This window comes from Andrena cerasifolii, chromosome 1, assembly GCF_050908995.1.
Source record: "Andrena cerasifolii isolate SP2316 chromosome 1, iyAndCera1_principal, whole genome shotgun sequence".
In the NCBI taxonomy this organism is placed as follows: domain Eukaryota; kingdom Metazoa; phylum Arthropoda; class Insecta; order Hymenoptera; family Andrenidae; genus Andrena; species Andrena cerasifolii.
The window spans coordinates 8,671,348-8,692,138 of record NC_135118.1 but is presented as its reverse complement, the minus strand read 5'-3'; the positions used below and the strand labels follow the sequence as shown (position 1 = coordinate 8,692,138).

The 20,791-nt window shown below is 35.5% G+C and overlaps 1 protein-coding gene across 1 annotated transcript in view; it reads left to right on the top strand.

Annotated features, from left to right (window-relative positions):
* The first annotated feature begins 298 nt into the window (after window positions 1-298).
* Window positions 299-20,791, top strand: part of Brat (tripartite motif-containing protein brain tumor) — a 159,831-nt gene continuing 139,338 nt past the window's right edge. The window contains exon 1 of the mRNA XM_076814180.1: window positions 299-587. The gene's annotated coding sequence lies outside the window, so the exon portion shown is untranslated. The remainder of the gene's footprint in view (window positions 588-20,791) is intronic.

Sequence of the window (20,791 nt, the reverse complement as noted above, 5' to 3'; positions counted from 1 at the left end):
CAGTAGACCTCCACCTGGACTAGGCTATTTGAACTACTATCTAAAACAAATTTAATATCGCCAATAGCTTCGAAGATGTCGCGCGCGAATCTATTTAGATGGAATACCCTGTATAAGACACCATCAAGTTATAAATTCGTTATCAATGATGGAAAAAATAATGAAAGTGAGAATGTGTACGTACACAATGTAGAAATGCTGTGTTAAGCATTCCTTGAATTGTAACACTAGATTTTGTCTTTGAACTGTGGCTTGCTATTCTCGAGGGCACGTACCTGGCCGAGAAGCAGCCAAGTTACACGAACCAGCCACCAGAGCGCGCGCGTAATGTCGAGCCGCATATAGCACGAAAGAGCGAAGAATCCGATATTCCGGTTTACAATTCAAGTGAATATTATACGCGTGTACAATCGCCGAATGATTTGTTAAACAATTGGTACGGTTAACTTGCAACACAGTGAAACAGCAAAACGTGAATGAAAGGAAAACAACGCTACTCTATTCGAACCGGCGAAAACCTAACCTTCAAACCTTTCGCAGTGAAGATATACCGGCCCGTTTGACAACTACTGCGGCATACGCACGAGGTGAGACGTTCCTACATATATCGCGACGAATCGACTGAAAGACCTTGAAAATTAGTGTCTCTTAAATTGCTAATAATAATTAGAAAACACGTATCCAGTGGCCTCGAGTGGCAATTTGTAAAATAGGCGCACAGCTATGCCACGATTCGGTGAAAATGTTGCTGTGTATATTATTGAAACGACACGCGTTCCGAACAATGTATTTAATTTCACCGTTCTCAACAACAGTCTCGTATTTGCGTCTCTCGTTGATGTCCGGTGATTGAGTAATTGAAGAACGGAAGTGCATCGATGGTTAAGGCGTGATTCGACAATTGTTTTCGGCCCGGAAATACGTCAATTTCAATTCCACGGGAAAACGCGGTTTATTGTTTCGTGCTGTATGCTCGTCAAATAAACGGTGTATTCGTGACACAGAAGTTTCGTGCTATTCTACAGTGAAACGTCACGGTGAAATCAGTTTCGCTCGTGCACTCTTCTTACAATTAAAATATTGCTTTAACGTTTAGTGTTATACATTTATCACGAGTACATCTGCGTTGGATATAGGTGAATATCAAAGTGATATGTGACATTCGTATGAAAATTTCTTTAAAATTAAAACTATTACGGTATGACATAGAAGACAAGCGAAGTAGATTCATTATAGACTGACATTAATTATGTAGGGTAAACTTTTCCGCTGGGAAACCTTTTTTTTCACCGAAAATTTATATGGATCGAAAGCACGTATCAAACAACGTGCAAAAATAACAATTTTGAGTCTAGGAATCTATTCAGTAAACAGTTATTAAGTGAAAGGGACTGTGAAATATTGACGTATATTCTAACCCCTAATGTGACCAACTATTATGCTTCAATTTGAATGGATACTTTTTTTTTAATCAATATTTTACAACGTAGGCTGTATTGGTGAGTATAATCACAGACCCTCAGATACTAAAAACGTACCCACTTCCTACTTTTCGAGGGGAAAAAAATATTTTTGGTTATGCCCAAACTCACATCGCTTCGCTGCCATGCTTTACGCGCCCCCGCACTAATCTAGCCCCAACCAATACTAATACCCTGGACAAATTAGAAAGTGGAATGCGTTGTTTGGGAACAAGTCAACGGAAATACAGTACGGAGGGGAGGGAGTGCAGTATTTAAATATCTTAATATATAAAGCAGAAAACTTCTATACGTTTTTGTATTTGTCTGTCGCCTAAAAACTTTGGAACGATAAACTCTGGGGTTGCGAAATGTGCCTCAGCTTATTATGCCTGAATAATTCAGATGAATGTGATTAATTTTATAAAAAAAAACTAGAAACAAATTATTTTTTTTTATAAAATCGAAAACTAAATTTTGAGCGAAACCTAGTAAACCTAGTATAACATAAAAAGACAATTTTGTTCGAAATGTAAAAGAAGTATTTTAAAGTATTTTCGAAACACCCTAAGTATTTTATGCTGTCGAAATCCCTCAATGTAACCGTTTCGAAAAACAAAGAAACTACATACTCCTACCCCCTCCAGCCTCCAACAACGAATCATATGCGACAACCACTGTAACTGTCACAATAAAGGTTAAAAAATATGTGAAAATTTTGCAACTTTTTCGCCATCATAACTTTTCAACGAATAGATTCCTAAACTCAAAATTGTTATTTCTGCGTGCTATTTGATACGTGCTTTCGATCCATATAAATTTTCGGTGGAAAAAAGGTTTCCCAGAGGAGACGTTCACATATTATTGAAAATATAAGCAGCCATCTAAAGTGCAAATTAACATATGCAATTTAAATTAAACAAAGAAGTAATGAACAAGTAGACACGTCCACAAAATTGTGGGTTATCCTAACTATCGGACATTATGCAAGCGGTGAGAAGTAGAAATTACACGAAACTTAGTTGATGTTTAAAGCACAATGCTTTTAATAGTAAGAAAGGACTAGGACGGAAATGTTGATCGCTGATGGAGATACCGGCGAGTGAAATTTTCATTAATGAATTCTGAAAGCATCGCCCGCCGATGGCGTCAGACGTTGCTTCATTTTCTGGTTTTTATTTTCTTTTTTTTTTACTGGTATTCCACAGCGGCGTGCTACGGATGGTGGCTGCTCGTTCGTTCGAGGAAATGGGCAAAAAATTTTAATTTCTTCAGCATGTGCTCCGGCGGTGACGGATCGGGGCGATAAACGTTCTTCTCGTTATTCTCGTCAGCTTTTGGCTTCGTATACATGTCTAGAGGCAAAAACATATGATTCTCTGAGACTCGGTTTCCAAGTTTGTTCTGTAGGAGTTTGGTTATTAAATAAATGAGCCTTTTATATTTTATATTCTAGTTTTATTTCACGACTAGGAAAGAATGTCTTTCCAACACAGTATACCGAACAGAAGTGAGCTCTTTTCTAACAACGGACTGTTTTATCACCGTTGCTGGATATTGAAAGGAAAAGCCGTTCTACAGACGTACCATTATTTTCTACTATATTCAGGTTTCCCTGAATGTTGAATCACTTTTGCCTTTTAATAATTATAGCAATCCAACATGTTCTTCCATTGGTTGGCATGCTTTTACGTACAGTCTACTACTGCCATAATATTTATTCCAACGAAAGATTTACGCGACAGATAAAGCTAAAGCTAACCACGGTGCGGTTAAAATTTTACTCTCTTCGAATTTCCAATAATAAAATAGTATTCCTCGACCGTGGCGAGTTAAATTCTAACAATAAGATAAGTTTGAAATGCGATGAACCTGTAACCGTAAATTTCTTTAGCTGTAAACTGTATTCTGGGGAAAATGTGTGCCTTATGGATTTTTTCCCATATTTACTATGCATTTGAATATCTGCTGAAACGATTTTGGCTCGTATGTACAAACAACTACCACGAAGTGTAATACAGTCCCCGCATGTATGCGTTCTGCGGTTCCCCTGCCTATGCGTGCGAACTGTCCCTACCGCTGTTTGCTTACTCGGCGTGAGCAACCCTTCGCCCACGGGGAGCCGCCGTGTCGACAGCCAAGAGTAATAAAACCGGCGTGCCAGATGGGACAGCCACGATAGGAAATTAAAATTTTCATAGTTTTCATGGATATTCGCGAGAGTTTTACCAATGGATTGGTGAAGTTTTCCTGATGAAAACGAGTATAAATACGACGTAATTCGGGCCATTTTTAATTATATGTAACGTATAATTCATCTACTGAAAAATGGTAGTGGAAAGTTCACATTGCATTGTGTCTGGGCTCATTTTCATCGAGAGAATCTCACAAAACTATCGATGCTATTCTGATGACGGTCGAATAAAAAGTGTGAAAATTACAATTGTCAATAGTGAGTCACTCACGCCACAAGCATTATATCATTGTAAGTGAAACGGGTATATAAATAGTTTTTTTCACTTGCATTATATGTTAATGTCTGCAAGAAAACCGAGCTGCTGTATTACTCTAATTATTATATCATTCCTAATTAAAATTTTTGGACATACTTCCGAATGGCCCCAGTGGCCGATCGACACGAGGCTTGAGGGGGTGGGTGGGGAGGGGGTGTGGACCCTAAATCTGAAATTGTATCTTCGGGAATTTATTAGTTTCCGAAATATTAAAAAAAATTATTCTTAATTTTTTTTACAAATTATTCTTAATTTTTTTTACAAATTATTCTTAATTTTTTTTACAAATTATTCTTAATTTTTTTTACAAATTATTCTTAATTTTTTTTACAAATTATTCTTAATTTTTTTTACAAATTATTCTTAATTTTTTTTACAAATTATTTTTGTGGACTGTATATACGTAGCCCTAACGGGGTTTCATCCTGCCCTCCCCCAATTTGTCCTACGGACAGCTGGACGCGTTTCCCTTACCTCCGCGTGCCCCTCAGGCGCCTAAATGGCATACATGTTTAGCTAAAATTCAAAGCCTATTTTCTCGAAAACGAAGCGCGATATTAAAAAATTGTATTATATATTTTCCTCTTATTTTGGCCTGTAGAATCACCCCCCCCCCCCCCCCCCCACCTAGAGTATTGCCTACCAATAAAGTAGTAGTATCCACCCTGTATAATAGGATGGATCGCATCTCCAAGTTTCTGGTTGAAATCTCCAAACTTACATCGCTTTACGCGCCCCCCACACTAATCTAGCCCCAACCGATACTAATATCCGGAACAAGTTGGAAAGTGGAATGCGTAATGTCGGAATAAGTCAACAGATATACTAAAAGTTTTTTATTAATATCTCGTACACTAATAAATTCCCGAAGCAACAATTTTAGATTTAGGGTCCAAACACCCTCCTCCCCACCCCTCGCCAGAAATCTCGTGCCGATCGGCCACCGGGGCCATTCGGAAGTACAGCCAAATTTTTAATTAAGCAAGTATTGATAATGTTGAATTTTTAAAAATAATTAATTAATAAATAATTTGTATTTTATTTTGAATTTTTACGATAAGTTTAAAAGAGCTGGTGTTCCAAATTAGTTTAGACTTTCTGACCCGCACATTATCCTCACCATTTCAACAAAACTTACCTTCACTTTACTGGGTAAACCTCTGTTCAATTAAGAAGCATTGCTTTTTGGGCTGAGTGAAAATGCAGCTGGGTGCAAAGTCACAGAGCCGCGTAACTTTCAAGAGGAAAGGGAGAACTTTTCATTCAGAACGATTTAAGATTTTAAAGAGAAGTCGCAGCATAATTGCACCATGCAGCGAAACTATGCTGAGCTAGCCTAGTAGCGATTCGGCAGGCAGAATTGCCGAAGAAATTGGAGCTCACGGACGATGCAACAAAGCGTTGTAACCTTGGCTTGTTTTCACCGCAAGAAAAGTCGTCAAAGTAACACAACCACTTTCACTCTCTCTTTCTACCGATAGCAGCACTTCCTTTTTACCTCTTTTTCTTGTGCCTCTTCTTCGCGATCGCCACGGCCTTGGCACCGGGGAATAAAAAACGTACATACATACCTACTTAACCAGCCATGCGGAACGGTTGTCCGATGAGTGAAATTTCAATCGATCAGACACGTCACACTGTGCGTCAAAATACTTGCCGTGGAAAAATAACAGCCGCAGAGAAGGACATGCACGAGACAGATTACCTTACGTGTTCTTTATTGCCATGTGAAAACAAACCTATACCCACACGAAGTAAATACCCCGATTAGAGATCATGTTCTCTCTATCGACTGTTTTTAATCTGTGCATCGACTGCGATAGTCAAAGAAATACAACGAGCAGAAAAGTTGAAAATTAAAATTTTACATTCATTAAAAGTTTTAAATGAACATAAAGCGGTAATTATGCCGAACAGGTGTTTTCACCTCACCGATTTCAATGATTCTTGGATATTTTGTGAAACTCAACATTCTGAACAACTTTTTCCTATACACGTCACCGCCGCGCGACCTTCGTTTCCGAGATGCTTATATAAAGCGATTTCTTGCTTTGGTGTTGTAATTTTGGTTAGTGTTCCGAGATATTTGCGAAAAACCTCTTTTGACTTATTCCGACACAACGCATTCCACTTTCCAACTTGTCCCGGGTATTAGTGTTTGGTTGGGGCTAGATTAGCGTGGAGGGGGAGGGGGCGCCCGCTCTAGGGCGCGTAAAGCATGATAGCGAACCGATATGAGGCGGGGTGTTGACGGGCATCCGCAAGTTTCTGGTTGAAATCTCTAAACTCACGTCAGTTCGCAATCAGGCATTACGCGCCCGCAAGCGGGCGCGCGCCCCTCGCGCTAGTCTAGCCCCAACCGATACTAATACCGGGGACAAGTTGGAAAGTGGAATGCGTTGCGTTGGAATAAGTCAAAAGAAGTTTTTCGCAAATATCTCGGAAACAAAGGTCAACTTCGTCATTTGTTTTGTCCCATGCTGGCGCATACGCTGCCACGAACCGGCGTACTGTAGGTAGGTTCAGTGAGTAAAAAAAGTATTTGACGGTTTTTAAAATCGCATAACTTTTTTAGAATTGGTCCAAACGACATGAGTTTTTTTTTGGAAGCTAGAAGGATTAGTTTGCTAAGTGACGTGTTTCGCCGTTTTGAAAAAATGCATTTGGTCGGAATAGAAAAAAAAAAATTGTAAAAGTCGTTTTTTTTAACTTTTTGTTGTGAGCTTGTAATGAAAATTCAAAAAACCCGTTTGTAGATTTAAGTAAGTTATATACGTGCCTAAAACTTCATCAAAATCGGTTAACGTTGCTCTGAGTTATAAACGCTTAAATATCGCAGAATAAGGTCGAAAATCGCTGATTTCTGGAATTTCGCTGATTTCGAGAATTTCACGATATTCGACCTTATTCTGCGATTTTTAAGCGTTTATAACTCAGAGCAACGTTAACCGATTTTGATGAAATTTTAGGCATGTATATAACTTACTTAAATTAACAAACGGGTTTTCTGAATATTCGTCACAGGCTCATAAAAAAAAAATTAAAAAAGACCTTTTCTGTTTTTTTTTTGCTATTCCGACCAAGTGCATATTTTTTTCAAAACGACGAATCACGTCACTTAGCAAACTAATTCGTCTATCTTTGCAAAAAAAAAACTATAGTCGTTTGGATTAATTTAAAAAAAAAATTATGCGATTTTAAAGGGTGCCGAATACTTTGCACGCCACTGTAGGTATACTAAAATTCAGAGAACTATCTTTTAGCGTTACCTAGAGCTAACGACGTCGAGATAGAAAGTTTGTGTATCATCTTTTCTTCTCTGTACCATGATTTTATTATTATTTTTGGTATTTTCCTGTTGGTTGAGGAATTATTGTATTTTTTTGTATTTCTTTTTGTGTTCTTTTGAGCACAACAAATTTGTAGTCAAACATTCACAAAAACACTGCCGAACACTAACACACACACATACGTAGTTATACTTTATATCATTTTTAAGTAGTGTGTTTACTCAAAGCCCCAAAAAAGGCTCTGTCGGACCCCTAAAGGTTATGGAAATAATTTATGGAATAATTTCTATTAAATAGGTTATGGAATAATTTCTACTTGTGTATTTTATGAAACACCTGAAAGGGTTCCTACTTTTTTTGTAACAAGTGTTAACAAATTATTAACTTCATTTTCTTAAGACCTCAAAGATAATGTAATTTGCAATAATATACATAATTGATCAATTTCATAGTGAAATAAAAACTTCTATTTCTGTATTAAATGTTACGTACTTACTGTGTTGTTACTAATCAAAAGAGTGACCCAAAAATGAGGCCTGTTTTAGCCTCGTTTTGGTCCCACGATTTTGAGCTGAATATTGTGCCAAATAAATTTTCAAGTTGAGGTGACAATTAGTTTTTCAGATATGGTAGGTCAAAGAAGTGAAAATTCATTAATGCACCAACTCGTACGCTTTGACGTACGGACTTTTATGGGAGTCCGATAATTAAGAAATTGTTCCCAGGGATTTTGCTGACTGCTAATAACGAATTTGAACTTAGATTTTCAAAACTCATAACTTCTATTGCGAGAGTGTCGCTAATAAAGAGTCACTCAGCGACCACGAGCGTAAGTGAACATGTGCATACATTGACATTCCATCAATCAGAATACATGGCTTCCACAAAATTGAAACTAATTATTGTTAAAACCATAAATATTAGTTTCGAAAATTAATTTTATAACTTTTGACGTCACGAATATTAGACCAAAGTTTTATGAAAATTTGAATATGTTTTCACATACGATTCGCTATATCGAATCTGCCATTATGAATTTAGAAAATCTAAGTTCAAATTCGTTGTTAGCCGTCAGCAAAACCCTTGGCAACAATTCTTTAAATTATTGGACTGTCATAAAACATAAAAGTCCGTACATCGAAGCGAATCGGCTGCTGCGGTAATGAATTTTCACTTCTTTCACCTCCCATATCTCAGAAACTAATTTTCACCTTAACTTGAAACTTTGTTGCGATTAACGTCTCATCATAAGGCATCATTTGGCACACAGTTCAATTCCAAAATCGTGGGACCAAAAAGAAGCTATTTCTTTCACTCTTTAAAGTCTGAAATTTAATATCAATTTAACTGGATTTTGATTGATAAAAGGTAACAATTTCTTTTGTTAAATATCGTAGAGAATTAGTAAAGGCTATAGGTACGCCCAATTTCTTACGGCGATATGCTGGAATTATTTTAGTACGTGGTTGAATTCTGTTCCATGACATTATACGTATTACATTACAGCTAATTGCGGCAATTGTCCCTTCCCGCATATTTCTTGCGGCACCTATACACGTTAACGCCATCCCACTGGCTATAGGTATGCCGCCATTGGATATATCATTATCCTCCCGTTCTCCGTTCATCCAGGCGATGATTTGCCCGCAAGGCAAGATAGTAATTTCTTTTCCTTCGGCCAGCACATTCCGCCTACGTCTGTCCCCCTTTTTTCCTTTCTTGGCCATCTGCAAACGTCAAGCCCCTTCAGCCTTACGAACTTGTTAAATGCAATAGAAGGAAAAGGATTCCCTTTCAGTATTCTCAAACGCGTACCGGATATGAAAGATTTGCGCATTTTTTCAGCTTGTTTACAGCTGGTTCTTTCAAAGAGCAAGTTCTTTGGAGTTTTCCACGTTCCGCTCTTCGCCAACCGGCGCCGGCTAAATGCTCGTTAACTCGTGCATATTCTGCATCTTGCAATTTGAATTTATTTGTACGATAGCTTCAAGCTTTACGAATGCTACAAAATAAATAATGAAACGCCAGTAAAGAACCTCTGTAAATTAAATATTACACACGCTCAATGTTGTCGAACAAAATTAACTACTACACCATCCGTTTTACAATGTTTCTCATATCCCGGAGAAAATCATTTCACATTTTCGCGTAGATTTTATCATTGTAATTTGTTTTCTAAGAAACCGTCGCTGCAAACGTCGGTACGAGTACATTTTTTTATTAAAAAGATCGGTTTATTCTTCTTTAAATTCTTGGCATCTAATATCTTAGCATATCCTTCCCTCTTCTGGTTTTTCCCTCTGAATTATTTGTGAATCTAAAATACTTGCAGCAAGTAAAATGACATATTCGATCAGTAATTATCTTTTTAATGATACATATTTTCCATCAGAGTAAAACTTTGGCGAGTGTTATTTCGTTGTACTTGAGCAAGTGTGTAATATTGGTGTTTTATAAATTGCTTTTAACTAAATAGGTTATGGGTATAGTAACACATTGATATCGACTGAAATACAGCAATCTTTAGCAGCGTTAGCAAAATTATTAGTTATATACAGTACATTAGTTTCGTGCATTGTGTGCGATTACACGATTGATAATTCGACTAACTAGGTATATAAAAAAAAACAGTGATGTATGCACGAGTTTAAATCGATCTAATTCTGTATTACACACTTGTGAACTATTAAGGGGTCTTTCCACTATAACGCCCTGAAAAATTACCGTTGTTGGGAATTTCTTTTGTCACAAAAATACTGTGCTTGCTAAATTGAAGATTTTTGTATTAATACGAGTTTGGAGAATACAAACAAAATCATATTTCCGTAAGAGGACCTTCCGGTCTAAAAGTCGATTTTTTTTATTTTATTTTTCGAATGTTCAACCTTTTAGGAATACGTGTTTAAAAGGATTTGTTAAAATCCGTAAAATTATCGAATTTATAGGCATTTGAGTAGCGGCAAATGGGCAACAACCGGCCACTCAGGGCCCACGTAAAACTTTAAACGCGTTTTTCTCGAAACAGAGTTCTCAAAACGGTGAGACCTGTATTTCCAAATATTATCCGATTCGACTGAAACTTTTTTATTTTGAAGAATATACTTCTGGCTAGAGGGGGGGGATACCAGAAATTTTTTTTGAAGGTATGACAGTATTAACACAACTTATAAAAACCAAATGGAAAGCATAAAGAAATGCACCGAAATTTGTATTGAATTTCTACTATCACTTTTGACAACAAATTATTAAATTCAGCAGAAGTTATGAGAACATTTTAAGATACAAGAATTTGTGGATCAAACACTTCGGATTCTTGACTTTTGTCCATTACGCGTACCACTGTGCGATGGTACGTTTGAATTCTACCGAAAATTAATATATGATACACTAGGGCAAAGTAGAAACTTTGATTACCATAAAGTGTCAAGGGGATGGAATAAACGGGATGGGGTGGGATGTCCAGATTGCATGGTTGTCTATACTTGCCGCAGGGTTCTATTTAGAGAGTAATTATGCACAGTTTGGTCCAGATTGGTTAGAGTGTTTAGGAATTAATAGGGAATAAACAGAAATACCTACATAGGTACCTATGTAGGTACTACTTTATATATTATAAAATATCAATCCAGACATTTTTTATTTCCTTAAAAGGTTATAATTATTTATTTTTTATTTTATTTTTAAGGGGGAATATGTGAAGAATCAATATTCCTCACATATTATCCCTTAAAATTATTGAAAATTACTGCCCTATAATACAATAAATTGCTCGGGCTTAACAGGGGGTGGGCTTTGGGGGTGGTTGAAGGGGCACAGTATTTTTCCTAGGATGTCGAAGAATATTCATGCCAAATTTGGTGTGGACACGTTAACCGATATAGAAGCCTTTACTTAACAAATATACATACCTATATTCATACATACACAGATACATTTTTTACTTTTATATATATATGTAGATACATTGTGAAGATGTCTTCCCCTTTTCCAATCTACTGCTCGCCCATCCTTTGCAAAATCAAATTTACGTTCATTCTGCAGCTCGTTTCTCTGAATTATCCTCGCTAAACAGTTTTGTTTATTAATGGGGTGTAGAATGAACGTAAATTTGATTCCGCAATTTGTTTGTCCCATTTACAAAAGAACATCACCATACTTCCATGAGTTTCTTCTCATCGGTTCTAACAGTAGAGGAAGTGTCTTTCCCTGTAATTTTTTACATGCATTGTGACAAAGCTAGCTTTTGGGAAACTAATGAAAGAATCGTTTGACATTGAAAAATTAATTTTATGTTTAACTAACTGACCCGTTGCCCGGCTTTACTCGGGAATTATTTATGATGTGTCCAAAATAAAAAAGCCCAGGAAATAAAATAAATAGCATATAATCTAATCCAGAACGAAAGTAACGTATATTCAAAGTTTCGTTGAAATCTGTTTAGTCGTTTAGGCGTGAAAGAAGGACAAACAAACAGACGTTTCACTTTTATATATTAGTAGGGATATTAAGAAACTTATACATATGTATGTAGAAAGCGAATTGGGGGGCCCGTCTTTGGTGTCTTTCCTTAACATATTCACTTTCGATGGTTTGTAGATTTTCGATCTATTGTACGTCCAATTAAGTAAAACTTTAGAATCATCGAATTTCACTTGTGATAATTATTAGACACGTACTGTATTTTTTCTTCTTCTTTTTAACTTTCAATACAATACAATTTTGCGTAAGTCTCGCCGCTAAGTGATCTGTATTTATTTATTTACCAATCTCTCTTCACACTTATTTATATAACCATGGCACAACAATTTAAATTCTAAAAATTTTAGTTCTAAAACTTTGAATTCTAAAAATTTTGAATCTAAAAATTTTAATTTTAAAAAATTTAATTTTAAAAATTAAAATTTGAATTCTAAATATTTTAATTTTAAAACTTGAAATTTGAATTTTAAAATTTTGAATTTTAAAAATATGAATTCTAAATTTTAATTTTAAATGTTTTGTAAGTACACTTATGTTATACATATAATACTCAAACAATATACAATGTACAAAATGTATGTCTCACGCCATGCCAGTTCGAAAGTTCGTGTTTCAAACTATTTGCCGTGCAGGATGAAAAATATATTTGTACCGGTAATGTTGGTTGAATGTCTGGTTGACATGGCGTATCGATCCCGAACAGAAGATATTTACATGTACGTCTAACGAGTTGCACGAAATGGTGCGTATAATCGGCGTGAAAATTTAATGATCCGATTTTGTGCTTGACAAAGTTGGCGAGTAAAATCGCAATGCATTCTTCTACCCATTACCCAGTAAGCTCGGCCACGAGATTATAAATCCTGCTTTCTCATGGTCCGGATCACGATCTTGGAATTGATTGCGATCCATAGTATTACCGTGCAATTATCTAACAAGGGAAGTTAGGCAAAGCGGAAATTCAGAAAATTATGCAATTTTGCGCGGAAGTGGAGTGGTTCATGCATAAGTAAAATCTATTTTTGTTGTCAAATCAGTCCCCGAAAAAAATGCGGAATTTTCTATATCGCGGAATATCTCGGGAACGGTGGGAGATATCGAAAGGTGGCATCTTTTTTTGTATCTGCAGGACTGCGTAAAAATAATTATAAAAAATCCATACTTTTCAAGTTACCCCCACCACCAATTCTTAATTTGATAATTACTTTTACGCAGTTTTGTAGATATAAAGAAAGATGCAACTTTTGTTTAAATTTCTTTGCAATATCTCCCACCGTTCTCGAGATATTCCATGAAGAAGACAATTCTGCATTTTTTCAAGGGGTTAGGTTACACTACCAAAAACTGCACTATGGCACCAACAAAAAATAGGTTCGTCTTACGCATGAACTACTCTACTTGCGCACAAAGTTGCATAATTTTCTGGATTTCCGGGTTACCTAACTTCCCTTGTAAGTCCTAGACGATATTCATAGGCATAAATGAAATTGCGTACATACGTGAAGTTCTAGTAAAATTTTTGATTTATTGGAATTTATAAACTGTACTCACCAAAAATAGCCTTGAATACAGACTCAGTAATATAATTTGGTGAAATCTTTATTCATATGTAGATATCTTTCAATTCGAAAATTTATTTTATATTTAGCATATAGATTATAATTTAGGATAAAATCCGGTAGGTCAAGATTTAATCAAATAGCCGCATACCCCTGAAACTATAAAATCAACTGTGCCTTCAATGGAAATAAATTTCTTGAAATATGAACGTGACTTATTTATGTATATATAGATTTCAAGTTATATCTCATATAATATATTTCAAGCAATTAAATTTCTTGAAATATGAACGTGATTTATTTATGTGTATATATATATTTCAAGTTATATCTCATATAAGATATTTCAAGGAATTAAATTTCGTTCATATTTCAAGAAATTTATTTCCATTGAAGGCACAGTTGATTTTATAGTTTCAGAGGTATGTGGCTATTTGATTAAATCTCGACCTACCAGATTTTGTGCTAAATTATAATCTTTATGCTAAATATAAAATAAATTTTATACATATATATATAACGAGTGGCGAGAATAAACATATTAGAACCACCTACGACACAAGTTCGCAACCTCGTTAAATATAGAATGTACCATAATATGTGAGCATAACTTCAGTGGTGGATTCAGCACACAACAAAATAAGAAAAAGTTCATATAAACGTTTATCTTGTCTGACCTTGTTTTTGTGTTGAACCAGTTGTTCACCTGTCTTCATAGAAATTTCTCGAAGTAATCACCTTCGGCTCGAATACATGCCTCTAAACTTCCATTCACCTGCTGAACCGTTCAAAATTGTCAGGTGTTGTTCGAATATGCTGGCAACGTTATCTACTGCTGCGTTGTAAATCAAAGACGGAAACGGCTGCAACAAGGTCAGATTTATTATTTTTGTGTGCTGAATTTTCTACTCAAGTTATGCCCACAAATTATGGTACACCTTGTGTATTTGTGGGGTGCTGGGGATTGCAGGGTCTGTCTCTGTTCCTCGGGATTTCCCCAATTACTACTCCAACATAGTAACTTGAGGATGTATAATTTGGAAACGAACTGGGCGAAAAAGAGTGAGAAAGAAAACCTATACATGTATTGACAGATGAGTAAATGATAAATCTCAGTGTGTTATGAACAATTAGAATATATTACTTAATGGTTGAAGACATCGTGTCAATTAGTCGCATTGCTATTGCACAAATATTGTACGTCCACTTTTTGTGAAATTTGAGCCTTTATATGCAGCAAATAGTTCTTGACTGTTATAAAAATCTTCGTGCTGTATAAAAAAATTACATTTATATCTATCTCATAAATTTGTCAAAAGTAATATTTTTGTTCATTGAATGTCCCTGAATCTTATGTACCATTGCATGTTTAACCATCGGTTGTCACACCTACTTTTTCGAACGTCGTTATCACACTGGGTCAATTTGACCCTGCCAATTTTAGATCAGTTGTTATTTAAAAACTATTTGTTAAATTAAATCTAAAAAATTCTGAGACAAAGTTTGAACATTGTGGAATATATGCCCATCGTTAAAAGTTGGCCTTTAAAGTGTCATCATGCTTAAAAAAAAATTTGAAGCAAAAGTTGAGTTCCGACAAAAAGTTTTTTGCTTAATAAATTGCAGGGTCAATTTGACCCAGTGTGACAACCGAGGGTTAATAAATCTGTTTCTCTCGAAAACACTAAAAGTGGACGTACAATATATTTGCACTAACAAGGGGAGGACACCACGAGGTAGACACCGATTTTGATGAGCTTTGGCACGATGGATCTATGTCGAAAATAAGTAAATAGGTGTCCGAGCGTTTCTGCCAATGGGCCTTAATAATAGAGATATTTACATGGAAATTATTAAAAAATTCATAGTGGCCGTGGGGTTTTAGTGGGTAAAAATCCCACACTACCCTGGCGTCCGCGGGAGATTCCCTTCTGGAGGCGTTGAGGAGCCTTTTGAAGATGTCTCCACGTTAAAAAAAATTATAAAGAAAATAATTTATAAAAAAAATTCATAATTTTTTTTTAACGTGGAGACATCTAAATCCCAACGGCCACTATGAAGTTTTTAATAATTTCCAGAGTGAATAATTACAGAGTGTCCTGTAAATCGTTGTACGACCAAGTATGCCAGAAGATGATTCCATGTAAGAAAATAAACGAAAGATATACAATAAACTGGTTTTGCCGTGTGCTTTAGTTTTCGAGAAAAATGATGTTGAAACGAAAACTACTTCTTATCAATTTGATTCCGCGATACATGTTCCTACCTCACCGACTTTCCTATGGTATATCGGTCAGTGTTTACTTACTTAAGAGGCTACATTAAATTTTTTACTAGAAACATGCTAAAATTAATTCACAAGAATTTATCGCGGAAAGTGCAGCTTTCCTTACAACAACATGACGACACTATGTGTACTTGCAGTCTTCCTCGCATTAATGCGAGCTGTCGTTCCCCGGATCAATGCCAGAGACCCACCCCCACCACTGTTTTCATTACACGGCTAAAATGGATTTGAAAGCCCGGATTATGTTGTCCATGGACTCGTTTCCACCAAAAAGTCTCGCCAATTCATCGACAATCTACCATAAAGCTTTAATGAAGAGTATACAAAGATTTAATTTTCGCTAGTGGACGATTCACCCCAAGCGCAGGGCTTATCGGTTTCCGCTGCTGGACGGTGGTTGAAAGTCTGCCTCTCACTGGCGCCGCATATCTCGTTCAGTTTCAGTGTGTTTCGGTCACTCTCCTTGTTAAACGGTTGAATTAAGGACCTAGTGATGCGTAAAATAATGAAATGTTAAATAAGTGACCGATCCTACCTAGAGCTCCTAAAAGCTTTGCAGATCATCAGTTCTACTATATACACTATGTATAATGAAGGAATATTCTATTACAAGCACTGCTGTAAGAGAAATAGTTTATTAATACTTTTATTAAATAGCCTTGCAGTTTGTTGTACGTAAGATTTAACTAATTATTTATTAATACAAGTGTACATGAATTTAATACGTAAACGTTGAAAGACATAGTCTGGAAGGTATAATAATATTACTGGCAAATATGAAATATTACCCAAGTAAATACTTCATTTTATATGTTTAAATTTAATTCAAGATATTATTATTAGTGTATTTAACTTTCAACAGTATGATTCTTACTACTAATTGAAAATAATTAGTACACCTTCTGCCAGTACTTACGTGTACTTCTAATTTGTCCATATGTGTATTATATTTATTCACATTACGCACAAAGTTGCGTCTTCTTTTGAGAAAATTTTCTTTATTTACCAAATTGCGGACAAAAATTTATATCTCCTTTAAGGAAATTTATATTTATTAATATAGATCTTCTTATACGTTTTAGAACGTAACAATTTTCTTTAAATTTCTTAAATTCTTGCAAATTTAAATTTTTGCAGCCTCATCGACCTTATTAACCAGTCGATAATTCTCATAGGCGTTTTAATAATTTAAATTTCACTGCACCACAGATGTAGTAGGTACTTATACGAATTCGTCAGTGCTACACATCTTATTAATAACATTAGAACCTATACGAATTCCAGTAGAAAATCACAGTACAGAAGATTCGATATTATTAATTGTTGAAGGTGTTCTTAAATTCTTATTTAAAACTTTAGAAAAATTGTGTACAAAATTGAATTTAGTACTATTACAGAAAAAATATAAAAGAGAGGGGATAAGACTATTGTATCCCGTATAATATTTTTGCATGATCCAGAATTTCTTCAAAAAGGGTCAAAAGACGCATTTTTTCATTTAACAACCAAGATAAATATATATAACGTGAAAATATAACAGTAACAGATTTTGCCACAAAAAAGAAATAGATTCGCTGACGCTACATTAGACGCATTGTGCTATTTAAAAATAAATTTTAAAACCAAAAAGTAATGTTTCGCTTTGTACAAATTTTGTATTAAACAAATAAATTTACCAATTATATTTAATATCTATTTTTTCATTTACACAACTTTTATATAAATTATACAGGAATAATCATTTAGTTCAAGTTTTCTTGTGCTTTTGATAAATATTATACTTTGCCAGTTGACCGGTTAATATAAATCGTAAACGCATAATACCTACGTTTCTCGAGCGGACATTCCCATCTTTTCTTTTGTCCCTCCTCGGGGTTTTTCCCATTTTAGGGACGATGTACATAATTGTTGCCTACAACCGCTTTTCCAAGAAGAATGCGTCAGTAGTAAACTCTAAAAGCTCTCTTTCCCATATTGAAGAATTTCCTCGTATCCCTTTCGATCTTTTTTCATCAAATAATTATTTAATTCGAACGGTGAATGGATCCCCTACATCTGACGCCTCCTTCGTCAAGGAAAGTCAGTCGCTACGCATGACGTGTGATTAGTGACACACGTCACGGTCGCCACAGCAATCCAATGCTACTACAATTCCTGGCGAATATTGTGTGGGAAACGAACGGTTAGAAGGGGAAGCAGGCGCACGAGGGGCCCCACCGCAGGCTGGCAGCGCTGCTCTAAATAATATAATTATTTATATGAATTATTCAAGTACTTATATGTCGTTTGGAGATCACATGGGTATTGGATAAATCAATTCTGATCGCTTGCAATAGTTGCATTCCATACAAGTACACTATTAACTACACGTTTACTGTCTTCTTATATTAGACGCTTTCAATTATTTCAAATATAATATTATTTGAGGGTGGGTTAAAAAAAAACCGACAAAGGATATAATATTATTAAAAAAATGAAGGTGTGTACAAGTGTTTTCATTGTCTTTAGTTTAAGATTCCGCCGTATGTCTGACGTTGTTCGTCGTCAAACTACCGTTTTAGTGGACAATCGTTCGTCGAGTATATAAAAATTCCACGAGTAATGGAACATCGAAGGCTCGTGGCCTGGAAACACCTTTGGGAAGGTGTGAGTAACCGAGGGGCACCCGGTATAAGGAACGCAGACGGCTCTTGGCCCTCGGACTGGGAGGCCAGCTGCTCCTCTAACGAAAATGTACAAGTCAGCTGTTTTCCGGCATGGCACACGCCGACACGATTGCTCGCCTCCAAACCTCCCGGTGGCGGCGATCGACCTGAAAGCCGAGCAAAGGGAACGGCGCGCCGCGAACCAACCAGCGGGGAGAAAGATAGAGGGAATCGCCGGTAGATCGATGAGCCGTACTCCCAACAATTAATTTCAAGATTTATTTCATCAAGGTGGTGGCCCTCTGAGTGATAATGGAAAACGCATAGGCATCGCTCCTAGACTGAAAACGGCCGACTTTGTTCAGCAAACACGCCTATACGACTCCCAGCTGCCGCTTTCTCGAAAGATCAGCTGTTTCCTGACACAGATGTCAAAAGTGGCCGCGCACCGTGATGATTACGAGTAACCGTGGAATCGAAAACGAGATCGACATATGCACCTTCCGAAAACGATAATTCGTCGTTAAATAGTGACGCTTTATTTTGTAATTTTCTAGCATTTTTCTTTACTCTGAATGTAGCGGAACAAGGAACAGTTTTCGAAGTTCTTACCTGTTTAACGTGTACAGTGTTTTTTTTTTGTAAAAAATTTAGGAGTTCTTTATCAGTTAATTACAAAGGAATACATTGGAGCGGGGCTTGTTCTTCGACACAATGTTTAGAGAAGCCTGTTTGTTTCACCAAAAGTATGCATTATAAATTACGCTACTAGATCCCGTTGAAGGAAAAATATCCCGTTATCTTTTTATCTTTAAAAATGGCCTGAATTTATATATTTTTATTAAGGATGAATTTCAGTGACAATCTTACTCAAAAGCTAGTCAATTTCCAAGATATTAATAAAGCTTTTTCCTGTGATGAGAACTACTTAGTCAGAGATGGCAATGGTGTATTTTTATCGCACATTCAGTTGAATTCGCTCTTACTTTTTAATTTTATTGTGTCAATTCGTTGGATATTTGATCTTTTATGATATACTTGTTTGTTGGAGTGTACCTGAAAGCGCAAGTTTCCGTGTCATTTTCTTTCATTTAAAAAAAAAACTATCGAATCAATTGTTCGGTATTTTTGTGACAATTTTGCTCAGTGTTTGATCTTTCTGCTTGCAAATTTTCAAACACTTGGGCCTATTATTTCACTTTTAATTTTGTAGATATATTTCTCGATATTGCATTTTCCCATAAGTTAAATAATTTAAAAGCTACCGAATCAATTTTTCTGAAAATTTGCAGGGGGTTTTACTATTGCATAAAGATTCATTCCTCCAAATTTCAAAGATTTTCGCTTATTTTTAATGTTATTGAAGTTCATCATTATTATTTTTTTTTGCAGTGGTTAAAATGCATAAAACCAATTAATACAGAGTTCAGGTAGGTCCAGCTTTCTTCAGCGGATAAAACTAGGCTAAACATATTCTACTTAAACTGTTGCGAACAGTGAATTGCGAATGCAAACGGCAAAACGCAAAAAAAAAACGGAATGTAGGTATCATATATGATACGTTTGGCGCTAAAGGGTTAAAGCCAGTTTTTAAAAAAGTGTCTTCTGTTTTGCAGCGATTTTGACTTCAGAATACCTCTGGTTCTGCACTGAACCTATAAAAGAAGAAAATTATGAAAAATGACAGCTACGAAATGGCGATTTTTAAAAAAGTGCGTTTCATAAGGAATAAAAGTTGTGATCAACTTCAATTTAGGTTCAGACCGAAACTACACATTTTGTGAACATGCTGGAATTTGATTTGAATCGATTGGAACCTCCGTTTTTGAGTTATCACTGTAAAACAAAGGAAACTTTTTTAAAATGTCCCTTTCTGTAGCGTCATATATAATACATATTTTAGACTGAACAAACATGCTTTTTAAAGCTTGTGTTGTTAATAAACTCTTTGTCAAAGGACGAGACTCAGCTTCAAATTATTTCTTTGTAATTAATTGAAAAAGAATGCTTCATTTTCGATAAAAACGACTGCCTAGTACCTTTAAGAAGGAATGTTATTCAATAAACGGAAAATTATTTTCAGCGAGCTGATGATATTGAGAAATTTAAGAAAAAATCATGCCTTTTTAATTAAACGATTTAAGTTTACCTGAATTTTTTTAAATAATTCAGTCTGAATTTTATTTACTCTTTTATATACTTCCTTTATAAATCATATGCATAGTATTACGACGATTTTGTTATAACATATACTAGGGTAAAGGTACCAGTAGTTGACCATGTATCAGTAGTTGGCAACTTTTCAGAAAAACGTGAAAAATAAGGTTTTTAAAAGTGGCGAACTGTGGCTGTTGAAAAGAGATAGTTGCACTTCTAAAAAATCTTATTTTTCACGTTTTTCTGAAAAGTTGTCAACTACTGATACATGGTCAACTGCTAATCATTTAGTTAAAGTTTTCTTGTGCTTTTGATAAATATTATCAACATCATTCCAAAAATATAATTTTTCCAACATTTCTTTCAATTTCAGAAATCAGGAACACTAAAGCACATTCAGT